At 45.3% G+C, this 16,534-nt stretch overlaps 1 long non-coding RNA gene across 1 annotated transcript in view; it reads right to left on the bottom strand.

Annotated features, from left to right (window-relative positions):
- Positions 1-677: 677 nt before the first annotated feature.
- The window catches only part of LOC307226641, a 441,096-nt gene continuing 425,239 nt past the window's right edge, over positions 678-16,534 (bottom strand). The window contains exon 2 of the long non-coding RNA XR_013843532.1: positions 678-916. This is a non-coding gene — a long non-coding RNA (uncharacterized lncRNA). The remainder of the gene's footprint in view (positions 917-16,534) is intronic.

Genomic DNA, 16,534 nt, shown 5'->3' with positions numbered 1-16,534 from the left:
TTATAGATACTCAATAGCCGACAGCTTATAGTGATTTGCTCCTAATTATTCTCAAATAATTACTGAATAGAATAGTAAATGTTATTAGGCTACTTTAATATTCAACATAAAACACCACTTGCTAGGATAATTTACAACTTGAGTATGTACGTGAGCTGGGAAACCAGGCTTGCTTAGAAAGATTTTTAACAAATGCCATTGTTTTTGCAGTGTTGGCATGGTGTTGCTTTTGGTTGTGTAGCTTGGTGTTTGGTTTTTAGATATATATTTAGCATAACTAATTCACCCTCGTGGGGGGGGGGGACTGCAGCAATAGCCTTCTGGCAGCGGCATCATGGGAGAGATGAGGTGATGGTGAGGTTGGGGCTGCGCTGGCTCCCTGAAAAAAGGGCTGGATTGGTTCCACCGGGGCACCGCAACCTTGCCACTGCCTCACTCCTCCCCTTTCTCATCCAGCGACACTGCAGCTCAGAACTATGGCTGCTACTCCACCTGACCCCTGTGCTCTCCTTCAGAAAAAAATAAATCACTTGCAATATTTGGGGAGGTTGAAGTGATCTAGGTTTTATAACGGAAAAATCTAGGTGTGAAGCTGCTCAGTCACCCAGCTCATCAGGCAGAGCCTGCGGGTCCCTGCGGAATAAAGGAAGGAGTCCAGCCACCAACCCGAGCAAATAGCTGTAGACCAAAGTTTATTGCGCAACAGGTTCAAAGAGGAATTTTGAACCCCGAGGGTGGGGTGACAAGGACTTTTAAAAGTTTCTCTCTTATCCCAGCATACAGTTCATTAAGCATCATCACTACATCATTGCTACATCAGAAAAGGGGAGGGTTATACATGATTAACACAGGAGGAATGTGTTGGGGCAACAGGCGGATACAGGATATGTATTGGGAAGTACATTCTAAGCGCCCACTGCAAGAGGACAATAGAACTTTGGTTTGCATAGTCTGCCACCTGTGCAAGTCCGGAGGAGTGCCTTTGCCCAGCGATTGACACCTATGAGTACCTTCCTGTGAGTACGTGACCTACCGCTTGAAGGATTTTTAAAGCTAGGTAACTTCCCTGAGCTGTCAAGTCGAAAGGATACATTTATGCATAATATTTGTAACATTTAACCACTTTAAATATGTGCCCCCCCCGTAATTTCTGTAACAGTAAAAACAACCACTCCCAATTGCTACTACATTGATGGTGATTAGAGCTGAAATCCTCACCCACAGACTCGACTAGAGAGCTGCCGCAGTGCTGTGTGCTGCTTATTAGGTCTAATCCAAAGGGTCTAATCCAGATGGATTTTCCCCTCTTGGTGTGGCCTTCGGAGTTGTCACAAGGAAAAGGTGTTGCCCCTGTTAATTTTGCATTGTTGAATTTATTAAGTAGGGTAAAGTATACAGTGTATGGTTGAGTAGTAACTAGATCTGTACTTTTGCCGTGCAATTGTGATATTTTTGTGTGCTTCAAAGTCGCCTAATATCACTCAGTATGGGAGACTGAACTGGTATAGAGTAAGATGCTATTTTGCTGGGAGACGAGGAAGGAGTGGTAATGTTGCTGTTTGTATGATACTGCGCTGCCCTAGATGAAAGTGGGGGAATGAGCTCTTTGTAACTTGACGCTTATTTTTTTGTCGACCAGATGTTTGCTTTGCAACAAATGGTTGGCTGGGGGATTAGCTGTGTTATCTGTATGGTTGATGGGAATGCTTGAAAGTGAGGTTTCTATGTACAAGATTGCTAAGGATATATTTGGGAGAGGTTATTGTGGAGGGCGGGAAAGTCTGGGTGCAACATCTTTGTCACTTATTTTGTTTCATAGCTCATGATATGGCATATGTGGAGTTGTATTTTTCTTTGATTTTTTAATCCACATTTTATGTTTAAGGGAATACTTCCTGCCATAAAAAACATAGTTCTTATAATGCAACACAATTTTAAACAGATTGCTATATTGGTGCTGATAACACAAAGGTTGCAGGTTTGGATTCCTGCACTATGAGGGGTTGGACTAGGTGACACTTGGTGTCACTTTAAACTTCTCTTTCTCTCTGTATGTATGTATTTAAACGCCACCCACAATCTCCTTGCCCCTTGAAAACCCATCTCTCTCTCTCTCTCTCTCTCTCTCTCTCTCTCTCTCTCTCTGTGTGTGTGTGTGTGTGTGTAAAGGAAAATCCAGCTAAGCAATACCTAGTATTAACTAACCATTTAACCAACAGTTCAAACCAGCATTAAATATGACCATCAATAATTTAGAAGCCAATAATCAAAAATCCAGCAGCCTACTTAATAAAAACGATTTCAGCTAAAAGCCGCTTGAATGAAATAGATTCTTTTTAAGGCCTGATGTGATGGGAAGAAGCTCCACAGATTACTCACATACACATGTCCTATTCAGGCATTTCCCATCATGTGAGAAGGGAAAGTGGGTGTGCACTTTCTGGACTTACTGGAGACATATAGCTGGGTCTCATCAGCATACGGGTGACTGCTCCCAATTACTTCATATGGATATTTAAGAGCATTGTGAATATAACTGTGCCTTATCATACCCCATAATTCAGTTGCCATGAGGTAGACACACAGTCCTTCACTGTTCTACCTGAGGTGTTCTGTTGACATATTTTTCATGGCTTTTACACATACACACACATCTACATATTCTGCTGGCATTGGGTGGGTGAGGGGCTTCTGTCAAATCCTATAATGTTTCATTCAGTAGATCTCTAGTGTTAGGTTGCACTTTTAATTTCCTGTTGTTATCCACTTTTTTGAAGAACAATCAAACAACTTAGATACCTATATTCCCCTCCTTTTGTGTCCCTTATACATTTCCTCTTGATTGCTGATAGCTTGGTAAAGTCCCTGTCAGGTGAGGAAGGATGTGCATAAAAATGATTGTGGGGCTTCCAGGTTAAAATAAATAAAATAAATCCATCCAGTGTGTTTATGTTTTACTTAGAACCTGGACCATATGAAACACAGCAGACCCTACTCTTGTTGAGGCAACTAGGTAAAACAGCAGTATAAAAATTCTCCACAGTGTCACTGTTGATCTGAGCAGTGTGGGATACAAAAATGGAATTTTGATAATCAGAAGAGTTGGATAATTGAGGTTGGGATAATGGAGTTTCCACCTACAACCCTTTTCTCATTACTCTTTCCAGTAATCTCACAAAAGAGTTATAGCTGTTTTCCTACTACTGAAATTGCTTTCACATCAAGCAGGCTTTGAATAGTAGCTGCCTCTGTATACTGTACTGCTGTTACTGGCTTTTTTCTTTTCTTTTTCTTTTTGCAGGGGTATGTATTGCAGAAGCAATTTTTGTGCCAGTGATCATTCATCAGCTTGCATGGTCTTTGTCATCTTAACTTCTTTCCCCCTTTAAGTCCTCTGTGTTCAAAATCTTATTGCAGCCTCTCTCCCCCTACCTCCATGAAGCTTCTTAAAGGCACACCTTATTACAAATACTAACCAACCTTTGCTAGTTTTCAGTGCAAAGGATATCATTAGTCTGCTGCTCACCCTGGGACTTAGAGCTCTGTATAGTTCTCATGCAGTCAAATTCTAGCAACCAACTCCATAATTCTTCTGCAACCAATAATATGACTCTTTCTCCCTACATATCAGGATTTGTTTAAAGCCATTTGCAACCATGGCATACCTGCTGCTGTATGGTAGGGGTTGGTTTAAAAGGCCAGATAGGCAGTCATGGCTGCTTAGGAATATAGGAAGTTGCTGTAGTATACTAAGGCAGACCAGCTCAGTATTGTCTACACACTGATTGCCAGCAGCTCCTCAAAGTTTCATATAGGTGACATTCCTAGCCCTACCTTCCAAGGATTGAACATGGAACCTTCTGCATGCAAGACATGTGACCTGCCGCTGAGATTAGATGCCTCCCTTATGGTGTTGACATCCTTCGGTATCAGGAGGCAATGGTGGCATTCACCTTTGGAGGTGAAGTCAAACTGTTGGAAGGCTGCAACATCTGCTGTGGCTGTAGAGACTGATACAAAAGAGACATGTTTTGTTGCAGCTGGGGCAGACAATGGCATGTGGTCAGTGGACTAGGCCAACTAGGCTAGTCCCCTAAATGTTCCCATGGTGCCTCCTTCCCAAAGCCTGGGAAGCTTCTGCCCGGCTTAGCTCCAATGGTCCAAGAGCCTGCCCGGCTTTGGGAAGGAGGTCAGAGGGCTCCTGTCACCTCCTTCCCAAAGCCTGGGAAGCTTCTACCCAGCTTAGGGAGGTAGGAGCGATGCTCACCCATGCGACGTCGGGACATCAGGATGTTGCGATGTTACACATATGATGTCCCTACCCCTCAATCAATACTGTTGGATATTTCCAATGCAATTATATTTATTAGGGCTTATTATTATTTATACTTCAATTATTGCCTGGATAATTTCCAATATTTTCACTAGCTAATTTTATTTTGCTTTCAGTTGCCAATGTTGTCTAGATTGGGGACACGACAATCAGCACTCGTCTTCTTCTTCTTCTTGCTTATAGCAATAAGAGGCCAACACGTGAAATGAGTTGGGGTACTTGAAGTTCAAGAAGATTCTAATATACAATGGATGTTCGGGTTGCAAACGTGATCCATGGGGGATGCACGATTGCAACCCGTAGGTGTGTGTCTGTGCACACGCGGGTTGCGATTCGATGCTTCTGTGCATGCATGACCGCACTTCTGTGCATGCATGACCGCTGAAACCTAGAAGTAACCCGTTCCAGTACTTCCGGGTTTTAGCGGTCCGTAACCCAAAAAAAACACAAACTGAAGCATCTGTAACCCGAGGTACGACTGTACTGATCACAGCTAGGCAGTGCTGAAAATTCCTAGTGTTCACATTTTGTATACAGTTATCTGTCAATTTCACGCAAAACGTTTGGATATTTATGGTTAGAATTAAGGTGTTTTTGGTTTTACTTACAACTATTTATTTATTCTGCTTGAAATGCAAGAAACATTGCAAATTCAAGCTGTATGATTGCAAGAATTTTCCAGTGCAAGTCTACTCAGAAGTAAGTCCCACTAAGTTCACTTGGGCTTTCTCCCAGGTAAATGAGCATAGTATTTTAGCCTTAGAATTTCCCACTGTAAGTAAATATTATATGGGCCTTTTACTACTTAACCAATATGCTGTGCTTTGTTGGGAAAATAAATGTCCCCTTTCTAAGTTGTTTGGAGCGCAGTGAATGCGCTTCTCCTTCAGCATTTTGCCACCATGAGATGTTGCAGGTCCATCTCTTTCTGTCTCTGAAAGCAGAGAGGAGACACTGGGTGAGTCAGCAAGACCAGCTCAATTATCTGATAAGGCAAGAGTGAATAGGAAGGAGAGGAAATGTGGGGAAATGTCTGGGAAGAGTGAGAAGTTGAAAGTAAGGTACGAATAGGGAGGGAAGGAGATGACAGGAAATGATGGGGAGATAAATGAGAACAGGGAGATGGAATTATTGACAGGGGAGGAGGGAGAGAAAGAGAGCTTTTGAGAACTGCACCTGAAAGTTTCGACACAGGATCACAGTGTACGTGCTGAAATTATAACAGCGATTGCTCCGTTGGAGGCAGTATGCTAGTTTCTGGAAAGTGCAGAAAGGGAGTGTGTGTGCTCAGGTCCTGTTTGCGAGCACAATGCAGTCATGTGGTTGCAGGCCCAGGTCACACACTCCCCCTCCTCCACCCAGATAAACTACCAAATAAAACAAGACCACACAGTTGAATGGGATCGAATCAGGCCACAACTTTATTGACTACAGATGAAGTGGTTTGGCGTAGGCATTGGGTAAGCATTTATTTCCGGCCCGTCTGCCGGAAATGACATCAGCATCTTACGTCAAATAGGGGAATCCCCACAGAGATCGCCACCTCTAGGAATGTTGAGGCCCAAGCCCCCCATCTGGGCAAATGGACAGAAGCAACTCCATCATGGATCCTTTTAACAGGATACCCTATTTCTGGAGGGGAAAGCGAGGGTACGACTCCCCCCTTCAACCAAGACTAAGGTTACCCAATGCCTAAACCACCACTTGAGCCAAAAGCCTTGCCACCAAACCACTACATCTGCAGCCAGGTTTTTAGTACCTGTGATACGTCAGACAACCAGATCACACTCCTCTCCCCTGGCAAGTGCACCTCGTTTGGCCGGTATAGGGACTCTGAGTCGGAAGTAATGTCAGTGTGCCGTATCACCCAGTCATTCCACTGCAGGACCCTCTTGCCCACATGCTGTAATCTTTTGGTAGACAACAGGCAAAATCTCCTGCCATTTCATGCCCCACCGGGAGAGCAAAGAGCCACCTCCTCAGTTTTTTGACATCAGTATGAGGGAGGCCTCCATGCATACAGCCAGGGTTCATGCATGCAAGCCGGGACACTGGGTGTTGTTTGAATATTACCTTGTTGTGTCACTCAGCAGTACCCACATTTGCAGCACCAATGAGCATAGTGAACTTTGGCTGAAACTCATGGTTATTGAGGAAAGAGCTTGACCACAGGCTTGGGGTTCATACAACAGCTTAAAAGCAAACCTTGGCTTAGCTTGGCATGGCACAGGAGTAAAAAAGGACCAGGGAGGAGAAAAGTAGTTGCCTTAGCAAGACCATGCTGCAGCCACACTTTCCTAAAAATAATAAATTCTTAATTTCTATCTCCAGGGCTCGGTCAATTCATTATTGGGGTCAATTACCCAAATGAGATCAATGGCCACACACACAAGTTCATAAAACAATATGTTTGAAATTTTTGCTTTTCATAATTAGAAGCTTTCCAAAAGTCCCAAATTCAATTGCTTTTTGTGAAAATAAGCATTATTTTTTAAAAAAGAATATCCCCACCCACATTTCCTGCTTTTGGCGGAGGTGGAAGAAGGTGCTATATCAGTGTAATAGCACAGAATGATATGCTCCAGTAGTATTTTGATGAATTACATGATTATAGTTAAAATGAACAATTTCATCATGCTTGAATTAATAATGGTGGTATGATTTGGCAAGTGCTCCGGCTGCATTCTCCAACTCATCACTTCAGGAGACAGACCTTCTACGGACCAGCCATTGTCCTTGGAAAAACACAGAAACACTTTACAATCTAAAAACTATTGGGGGAGGGGGAAGAGGATGACAGGAGTATCACTTTTAAAAGAGAGAGGAAAAGAAATTAATGTATGCAAAGCCCCTTATTCTTATTATGGTTTCACTACTTTATTTTTTTCTCATTCCTTCTTTTTGATATCTAAGGTAACTAGAACCATCCCTGCAAAGACAAAGGCCCTGTTCTCACCAACAACAGATGAAGAGAGAAACCAGTGTCCACACTGGTACTTGCTATTGAAGATGGGGAAGCTTGCAAGACTGGATACTCTGAAGGAGTGTTGTGGACCTTTTTTGCCATTGCCCCTTCCCAGCAAACCAGGTAAACAATTCCCTGCTATTTGGCCTTGTCCTCCTTTTCCCCACCCTCACCTCTTCCTTCTTTTCCTTGCCTTTCCCCCTTCCACCACAGCACCACCAATCCTGCTTGGTTGCCCCAGCCTCACATGCTATAGCAGAGCTTTCCAAACTTTTCACATTGGCAGTAGACTTTTTAGACATGCATCATTTTGCGACACAGTCATTCAGTTTACTACCAGTTTACTAAAAGGTTGTACTAATCCCTTTTCAGCCCTGGGAGGAGTGTAGGGAGCATTCGTGAGACACGTTGTAGCTGATGTGCGTTGAGACACACAGTTTGGAAAGCTCTGTACTATAGGGAACCTCAGTAAAAGCCACAGATCATGAGCCCTGCTAGTAGGGCTGCAAAACAAGTGAATGGAATGCAAGTGAATGGAAATACTGAAGATTCAGATTTCTGGATCCAGTTGATTTGGGCCAAACTGAGGCCAAGGCCAGGTTGCTAATTCAGGTCCCAAATTGAATCGGGGTTGGTGGAGGGGGCTGCAGCAAGTAGGAGAGGAAAGAGAATTGCATGCCCATCCACTTCCTTTGTACAACCGCCTCGAAAGTTGTTTTGACACACAGGATAGAAATTGTTATGTATTCAGTGGTCTGTGTTTGCCTGAGTTTGGGTCTGGACTAAGGATTCTGAGCCCCTGTGTTCTGATTCAATACATGATATCCAATCACAGAACTTTTCAGGATTTGAGCCTCTGCCATTGGCCCTTTAAGTCACGATTCGCAGCTTGGAAGTTTAGACAGCCAATCACGTTGGGAGTGGGAGTGGCCCAGGCTTGCAGAAATGTATATAAGCAGTTGCTTTGCTCCTGTTGTCCAGTTCTGTTAGTTCAATAAAGGTTCTTGCTGTTATTACTGTGTCTTGCCTTGTGGGAACCCACCTACACTTCAGAAATGTTTTACAATTTTCTGAAAATAAGACTGTCTTACTGTAAAAGAGAAAGAAAAAGAATGTATTAGTACCACGAGCAGCAGTTTTTGTTTCCTAAATTGTAAATGATCTCACACACCAGTTTGTCAAGAAAGCAATAGTAGCAATAACAGTAAGATGGAGGAAGGATTGTAGGTCAGTGGTAGGAGATCTGCCTTGCATCTAGAAGGTCCCAAATTTAATCTCCACCATCTCCAGGTAGGCTTAGTGATGTCTCCTGTCTGAAATGCTGGAGAGCTGCTGCCTTTAGTGCAGACAATTCTGAACTAGATGAATCAACCATCTGAGTGGCTATATAAGCCACTTCCTGTGTTCCTATAGTTGGGTAATGGATTTTGCTAAGTGGAGAGCATCTGCCTTGCATGGGGAAGGTCCTGGGTTCAATTTCTGGCATTTCCAGGTCTGAAACCCTGGAGAGCCTTTGCCAGCCCATGTAGCAAATAATGACCTAGATGGACCAACAGTCTGTTTCCATGTAAGGCAGTTTTCTATGTTCCTATGTACTGAAGGATTACATTGATCCAATCATTGGGAGGCACGGGGTGTTTCATGAGCTGGCACTAATGTGAACACCGAAAATAAACCCCTCAAGGTGTTTGTTCAATAACAGGGTTGACAGCTGCAAACAGGGCGATGGAAATACTTCGAGTGCTGTTAACCACCAGGATGCTTGGGCTCTGGATAATAAATCGAAGCATTGAATTCTGGAGCTGTCAATCAAGAGTGTGTGTGCACCCCCCTTAAAGAGAACTATTTTTTCCTTCAAATACTAATACTCATTATGTTATAGATAATAAATATAAACTTTGAGGGCCATTATACCCTGTGCAATTTCACGATTCTTCAATACGTTTTGAACAGATGTTTATGCAGTTACGATGTGCTTGGTGATTATGCTGTGTTCAATGGCCTTCAGTGTATCACATGCTACAAACTTGAGTTCATGCCCTGAATATCTTTTTTTTTTTAATTCACAGAAATGAATATTGGCTTTAATGCATGACTTCCCTCCCCTGCCCCCGTCCCAGTACTCTAATCCTGGATTTTTGCCCTGCTTCTCCATTTACATGTTGTACTTTTGTATGAAACATAAGCTTTAATAAGCTGTGATGGGTGTCATGGTCATGCGTTGGAATTTAAACCTGAAAGGAATAATTGACATTTTAATTCTAAAAAGCAAGACCTGCAATAAAGCAGTGCATTTATTTACAGGAAGAACATTAGCGATTGCCAAGGAAATTCTGTTGGCTAAATGTCATGCTGCAATGGCCAAATAAATAGTTTGAGGATTGGGGGATTAGCAGTGCAACCCTATACACATCTGCAATTTATAATTTTAAAGAGTATATTATCTGCATCTCACAACTCTCCATCAGTTTAGCAATTATCAGAGAATGCATGAAGATGGAATAATGGTTGCTTCTGGCTTCAGCTCAGAAGTGTAAAATCTCACTCTGCAGTGAAGCATTGGTTAATGAGATTGAGGGTGTACAGACAAATTCGTAAGTGAAACCATGCGTGCTCAACCACTGCCTTTGCAGACTATTTTTTGCCCTTGGTTTTGGTCTGCTTTTGGAGCGCTGACAATTGTTAGTCTGTTCATTTAAAGAATTCATAGAATCATAGAATCATAGAATCATAGAGTTGGAAGAGACCACAAAGGCCATCGAGTCCAACCCCCTGCCAAGCAGGAAACACCATCAGAGCACTCCTGAGCATTCGCTAAGCCTCTGCTTAAAGACCTCCAAAGAAGGAAACTCCACCACACTCCTTGGCAGCAAATTCCACTGTCGAACAGCTCTTACTGTCAGGAAGTTCTTCCTAATGTTTAGGTGGAATCTTCTTTCTTGTAGTTTGGATCCATTGCTCCGTGTCCGCTTCTCTGGAGCAGCAGAAAACAACCTTTCTCCCTCCTCTATGTGACATCCTTTTATATATTTGAACATGGCTATCATATCACCCCTTAACCTCCTCTTCTCCAGGCTAAACATGCCCAGCTCCCTTAGCCGTTCCTCATAAGGCATCGTTTCCAGGCCTTTGACCATTTTGGTTGCCCTCCTCTGGACATTTTCCAGTTTGTCAGTGTCCTTCTTGAACTGTGGTGTCCAGAACTGGACACAGTACTCCAGGTGAGGTCTGACCAGAGCAGAATACAGTGGCACTATTACTTCCCTTGATCTAGATGCTATACTCCTATTGATGCAGCCCAGAATTGCATTGGCTTTTTTAGCTGCCGCGTCACACTGTTGGCTCATGTCAAGTTTGTGGTCAACCAAGACTCCTAGATCCTTTTCACATGTACTGCTCTCAAGCCAGGTGTCACCCATCTTGTATTTGTGCCTCTCATTTTTTTTGCCCAAGTGCAATACTTTACATTTCTCCCTGTTAAAATTCATCTTGTTTGTTTTGGCCCAGTTCTCTAATCTGTCAAGGTCGTTTTGAAGTGTGATCCTGTCCTCTGGGGTGTTAGCCACCCCTCCCAGTTTGGTGTCATCTGCAAATTTGATCAGGATGCCCTTGATAAAGTCGTTGATAAAGATGTTGAATAAGACCGGGCCCAAGACAGAACCCTATGGTACCCCACTAGTCACTCTTCTCCAGGATGAAGAAGAACCATTGATGAGCACCCTTTGGGTTCGGTCAGTCAGCCAGTTACAAATCCACTGAGTGGTAGCATAGTCAAGACCGCATTTTACCAGCTTCTTTACAAGAATATCATGGGGCACCTTGTCAAATGCCTTGCTGAAATCAAGGTAGGCTACATCCACTGCGTTCCCTTCATCTACCAGGCTTGTAGTTCTGTCAAAAAATGAGATCAGGTTAGTCTGACATGACTTATTTTTCAGAAATCCATGCTGACTATTGGTGATCACAGCATTCCTTTCTAGGTGCTCACAGACTGTTAGCTTAATGATCTGCTCCAGAATCTTCCCTGGTATTGATGTCAGACTGACTGGGCGGTAATTATTTGGGTCCTCTCTTTCCCCCTTTTTGAAAATAGGGACAACATTTGCCCTCCTCCAGTCTGCCGGGACTTGACCTGTTCTCCAGGAATTCTCAAAGATGACTGCCAGTGGTTCTGAGATCACATCTGCCAGTTCTTTTCATACTCTTGGATGCAGTTCATCTGGCCCTGGAGACTTGAATACATCCAAACTAGCCAAGTATTCTTGTACTATCTCCTTAGTTATTCTGGGCTGTGTTTCCTCTGCTGAATCATTTGCTCCAAATTCTTCGGGTCGGGCATTGTTTTCTTTATCGGAGAAGACTGAGGCAAAGAAGGCATTGAGGAGTTCAGCCCTTTCTGTGTCCCCTGTTTGCATTTCACCATCCAACAAATATCCGGGTAATTGAAGTCCCCCATTACTACTATCTCCCCTCCTTTTGCATGCTTGGCCATCTGTTCCAGGAAGGCATCATCTATGTCTGCCGCTTTGCCATGAGTTTGTGGGGAGGACCGCTCCCCCTGCAAGCCCATTCTCCACCTTGGGCCTGGGGGCGGGCCCCATACTCCACTTCAGCATATAAGGCTCCAAGGAGGCCTCGGGACATTGCTGCTGCCGCTTTGCCGGTGAGTCTTGGGGAGGACTGCTCGCCCTGCAAGCCCATTCTCCACCTTGGGCCTGGGGGCGGGCCCCATACTCCACCTCAGCATATAAGGCTCCAAGAGGCCTCGGGACATTGCTGCTGCCACTCTGCCGTGAGTTTGTGGGGAGGGCTCTTCCCCCTGCAAGCCCATTCTCTACCAGGCTCGGGGGGCGGGGCCCACACTCACCACTGCCACAACTTTAAGGACACTGGTGCTGCTGCAGCAAATGTTTAAAATGTTTTTATATATTTTAAAGTGTTTTAAAAGTGTTTTTACTTTTTACTTTGTTGTACCACCATAAACGGTGGTTTTTATCCATGTATTTTTATTTTGTTTTGTTTTATTTTGGGTTGGGGTGGGATGGTTGTTGAGTGGGGTGGGGATTGGTTTTGTTTTGGTGTAATTGTTTTTTCTTTGTTTGCTTTTATATTTTGTAAATGGAGGCGAGTATGTACTGGCCACCTAGCGCATCAGCAGCCACCCTGTCAGGCCTGCTGGAGGCGGTGGCCGGCTGGGCCTTGGAGTTCCCTAACCTATTGGTATTGGGGGACTTCAACATCCATGCTGATGCCACTCCCTCCTCACAGGCTCTGGACCTGGTGTCTTCCATGGCGACACTAGGGCTCTCCCAGTTTGTTTCGGGCCCCACACATCAAGCAGGCCACACGCTGGATTTGATCTTTGGCGTCGGTATAGATGTGATCATGTTTCCTTCAATGAAGGTGCCATGGTCTAATCACTACGCTCTGAAAGCCAGGATTGACATTCCACCCCCACCCTGCTTATGTGGTGAGCCGATTTGGGCTTGCCCGCAGAGGCTGATGGACCCTGATAGATTTCATCAAGCCTTGCGGGACCTTTCTCCCCCTGGCGACTCATTGACTGAGCTTGTTGAGGGCTGGAATACCCAGCTCCTGGCAGCCATCAATGAGATCGCACCTAAGCGCCCTCTGCGACCCCACAGAAACCGGGCTCCCTGATTTACTGAGGAGCTCCGGAAAATGAAGCGGGACCTCAGACGGCTAGAGCGAGTATGGCTGGGTGCCCATGACGGAGCTTCAAGAACATCTTGTAGGGTTTTTATGAAAACCTACGAGATGGTAGTGAAGGCCGTCCTACTTCTCGGCCTCCATTGCATCCGCTAGCTCTCGCCCGGCGCAATTATTTAGTATAATTCGGTCTTTAACATCCCTCAAAGGACAGCCAAATTTAAATAACAATTTGCCACACGGCTGTGAGGCATTTGCGAGCTTTTTTGCGGAGAAGGTCCTGTTGCTCCGCCATGACCTCCCTGCCAATTTGGATACAATAAAGGAACTGGAGGCCCCTCGACTGTCCTCGGGTCCAGTATTGGACCACTTTGACCGGATATCCCCAGCCGATGTGGACAGACTCCTCCGAGCTAGAAAGCCCACCACTTGTCCTCTCGACCCGTGCCCGTTCTGGCTGATTAGAGCGTGTCCAGACGAGGTGTGGGCCCCCCTGGGGGATATCATCAATTTGTCCCTTGGCACCGGGACATTCCCAGGGGAACTGAAGGAGGCAATGGTGCACCCGCTTTTAAAGAAAACATCATTAGATCCCTTAGATCTATCCAATTACCGCCCGATTTCAAATCTTCCATTCCTGGGTAAGGTGATTGAGAGAGCGGTTGCTGAACAGATTGGTAGGTTTCTGGATGAAACATCGGCTCTGGATCCATTCCAGTCCGGCTTCCGCGCTGGTCATGGAACTGAGATGGCTCTGGTCGCCCTAACAGATGATCTCCGCAGGCAGCTGGATCAAGGTGGGTCGGGGCTGCTGATTCTTCTAGACCTGTCAGCAGCCTTTGACGTGGTCTATCACGAACTCCTGGACCACCGCCTTGCCGATGTGGGGATCCAGGGCACAGTCCTTCAATGGCTGCGCTCGTTTCTCTCTGGTCGGGGACAGAGGGTGGTGCTTGGGGGGGGGGAATTGTCATCCCGCCACTCCTTGGTGTGTGGAGTGCCCCAGGGTGCAATACTCTCCCCAATGCTTTTTAACATCTTTATGCGCCCCCTCGCCCAGCTTGTCCAGAGTTTTGAGCTGGGCTGCCATCAGTATGCTGATGACACCCAACTCTATCTGTTGATGGATGGCCATCCTGACTCGGCCCCAGACACACTGATCAGATGCTTGGAAGCTGTGGCCGGATGGTTACGTGGGAGCCGGTTGAAGTTAAATCCTTCGAAGACAGAGGTCCTCTGGCTGGGACGGGACGATATGGGATTGAGGGGGCAACTCCCATCTCTTACGGGGGTGCAATTAGTGCCAGCACCGTCCGTTAAGAGTTTGGGTGTAATCTTCGATACCTCCCTCTCCATGGAGGTGCAGATTGCAGCTATAACAAAGGCGGCATTTTTCATCTCCGCCAAGCTAAGCAGTTGGCTCCTTACCTCTCTCGCCCTGACCTAGCCACTGCACCTCCAGACTGGATTATTGTAACTCGCTCTACGTGGGGCTACCCTTGAGACTGACCCAGAAACTCCAGCAGGTGCAGAATGCTGCAGCGAGACTCCTTACGGGGTCTTCGCTGCGAGATCACATTCATCCAGTGCTATACCAGCTGCACTGGCTCCCGGTGGAGTACAAGATCAGGTTTAAGGTGCTGGTTTTAACCTTCAAAGCCCTATACGGCCTAGGACCCTCGTACCTACGGGACCGCCTCTCCTGGTATGCCCCACAGAGGAACTTACGGTCTTCAAATAAAAACATCTTGAAGATCCCAGGCCACAGAGAGGTCAGGCTGGCCTCAACTAGAGCCAGGGCTTTTTCGGCTGCGGCTCCAACCTGGTGGAACGCTCTGTCACAAGAGACAAGGGCCCTGCAGGACTTGACATCTTTCTGCAGGGCCTGCAAGACAGAGCTGTTCCACCAGGCCTTTGGTCAGGACGCAGCCTGACTCCCTCCTTTGGCAATCTTTACAAAACTTTAGTTTATGGTTGCCATCAATTTTGATTTTAATTAATTTTTATAATGTTTTTATAATGTTGCACTGTTTTAGTGTTGTTAGCCGCCCTGAGCCCGGCTTTGGCTGGGGAGGGCGGGATATAAATAAATTTTATTATTATTATTATTATTATTATTATTATTATTATTATGTCCTCCATTTGGCTTGGGGATCTATAGTAAACTCCCACAATGAGGTCACTGTTATTCTTCTCTCCCTTAATTTTGACCCAAATGCTCTCACTTTGGCTTTGAGGTTCTAAATCTTGGATCTCTTCACAGGTATACACATCCCTGACATATAATGCCACTCCTCCTTCTTTCTTGTCTGGTCTGTTTCTCTGAAATAGATTGTATCCCTCCATTATTACATTCCAATCGTGGGACTTATCCCACCAGGTTTCAGTGATGCCTATTATGTCATATTTAGTTTGCTGTACCAAGAGCTCAAGCTCATCTTGTTTATTTCCCATGCTTTGTGCATTAGTGTACAGACATTGAAGTCCATTAATCATTCCCCCCGTGTCTCTTATTTAAGGATTTTTTCCTCCCACCACTAGGTCTGCGTGCTGTTTGCTCCATTTGGTCTATGACATTTGGATGATCATCTTCATCAATTGATAGACTCCTACCTTCAGGAGCACTGTCTCCCTCCCCCACATTAGTCAGTTTATAATAACAATAATAATAATTTATTATTTGTACCCCGCCCATCTGGGTGGGTTTCCCCAGCCACTCTGGGTGGCTTCCAACAAAGATGAAAGATACACTAAAGCCCTCCTGATGAGGTTTCTGAGATTTTTGGCAAAAACATTCCTCCCAACCGTTGTGAGGTGCAGCCCATCGCTTGCCAGAAGTCCATCTTCAAGAAACCGTTCCTGTTTACACCATTTGCGAAGCCAGCTGTTCACTTCCACTATTTTCCCCTCTCTCCCTGGGCCATGTCGTTCAACTGGGAGGACAGATGGGATGATAATTTGTGCATTTAATTGCTTCAATTTCCTGCCCAGAGCCTCGTAGTCTCTTTTGATCTTCTGGAGGCTATTGCTTGCAGTGTCATTGGTTCCCACATGAACCAAGAGGAAGGTGTATTTGTCAGTGGGTTTTATGATTCCTTGCAGTCGTTCAGTTACATCTTGGATCTTAGCCCCGGGGAGACAGCACACTTCCCGAGACATCTTGTCAGGCCCACAGATCACTGCTTCTGTTCCCCTCAGTAAGGAATCCCCTATCACCACTACACGCCTCCTCTTAGGTCTGGTCGGGGTTCTTCCATGAGCTGTCCGTTCCAAGGTTGCCTGCACATTCCCTGAGGACTGACTTTGCTGCTCGTCTTCATATACCTGATCGACTGTAATGAGGGAGAGATCCTCAAATGGAGTCTGCTCTTCGTCTTCCATGCTAGGGGAGAGGACCTCAAAGCAATTGTGTATTTCTAAACAATCAGAGCGAACCCTGGGCCTCCTACTTCTTTGAGTCACGTTTCTCCATATATCTGGCTCCTGTGTTGGTGAACTAGCCTCCTTCTCAGGGGAGTCCCCTGTCTCCTCCTTGGTGGAGACGGTGTGCTCTGTTGCTTCCAAGA

This window comes from Podarcis cretensis (genome assembly GCF_951804945.1).
Source record: "Podarcis cretensis genome assembly, chromosome: 1".
In the NCBI taxonomy this organism is placed as follows: domain Eukaryota; kingdom Metazoa; phylum Chordata; class Lepidosauria; order Squamata; family Lacertidae; genus Podarcis; species Podarcis cretensis.
This window is presented reverse-complemented; position numbering and strand designations above follow the sequence as displayed.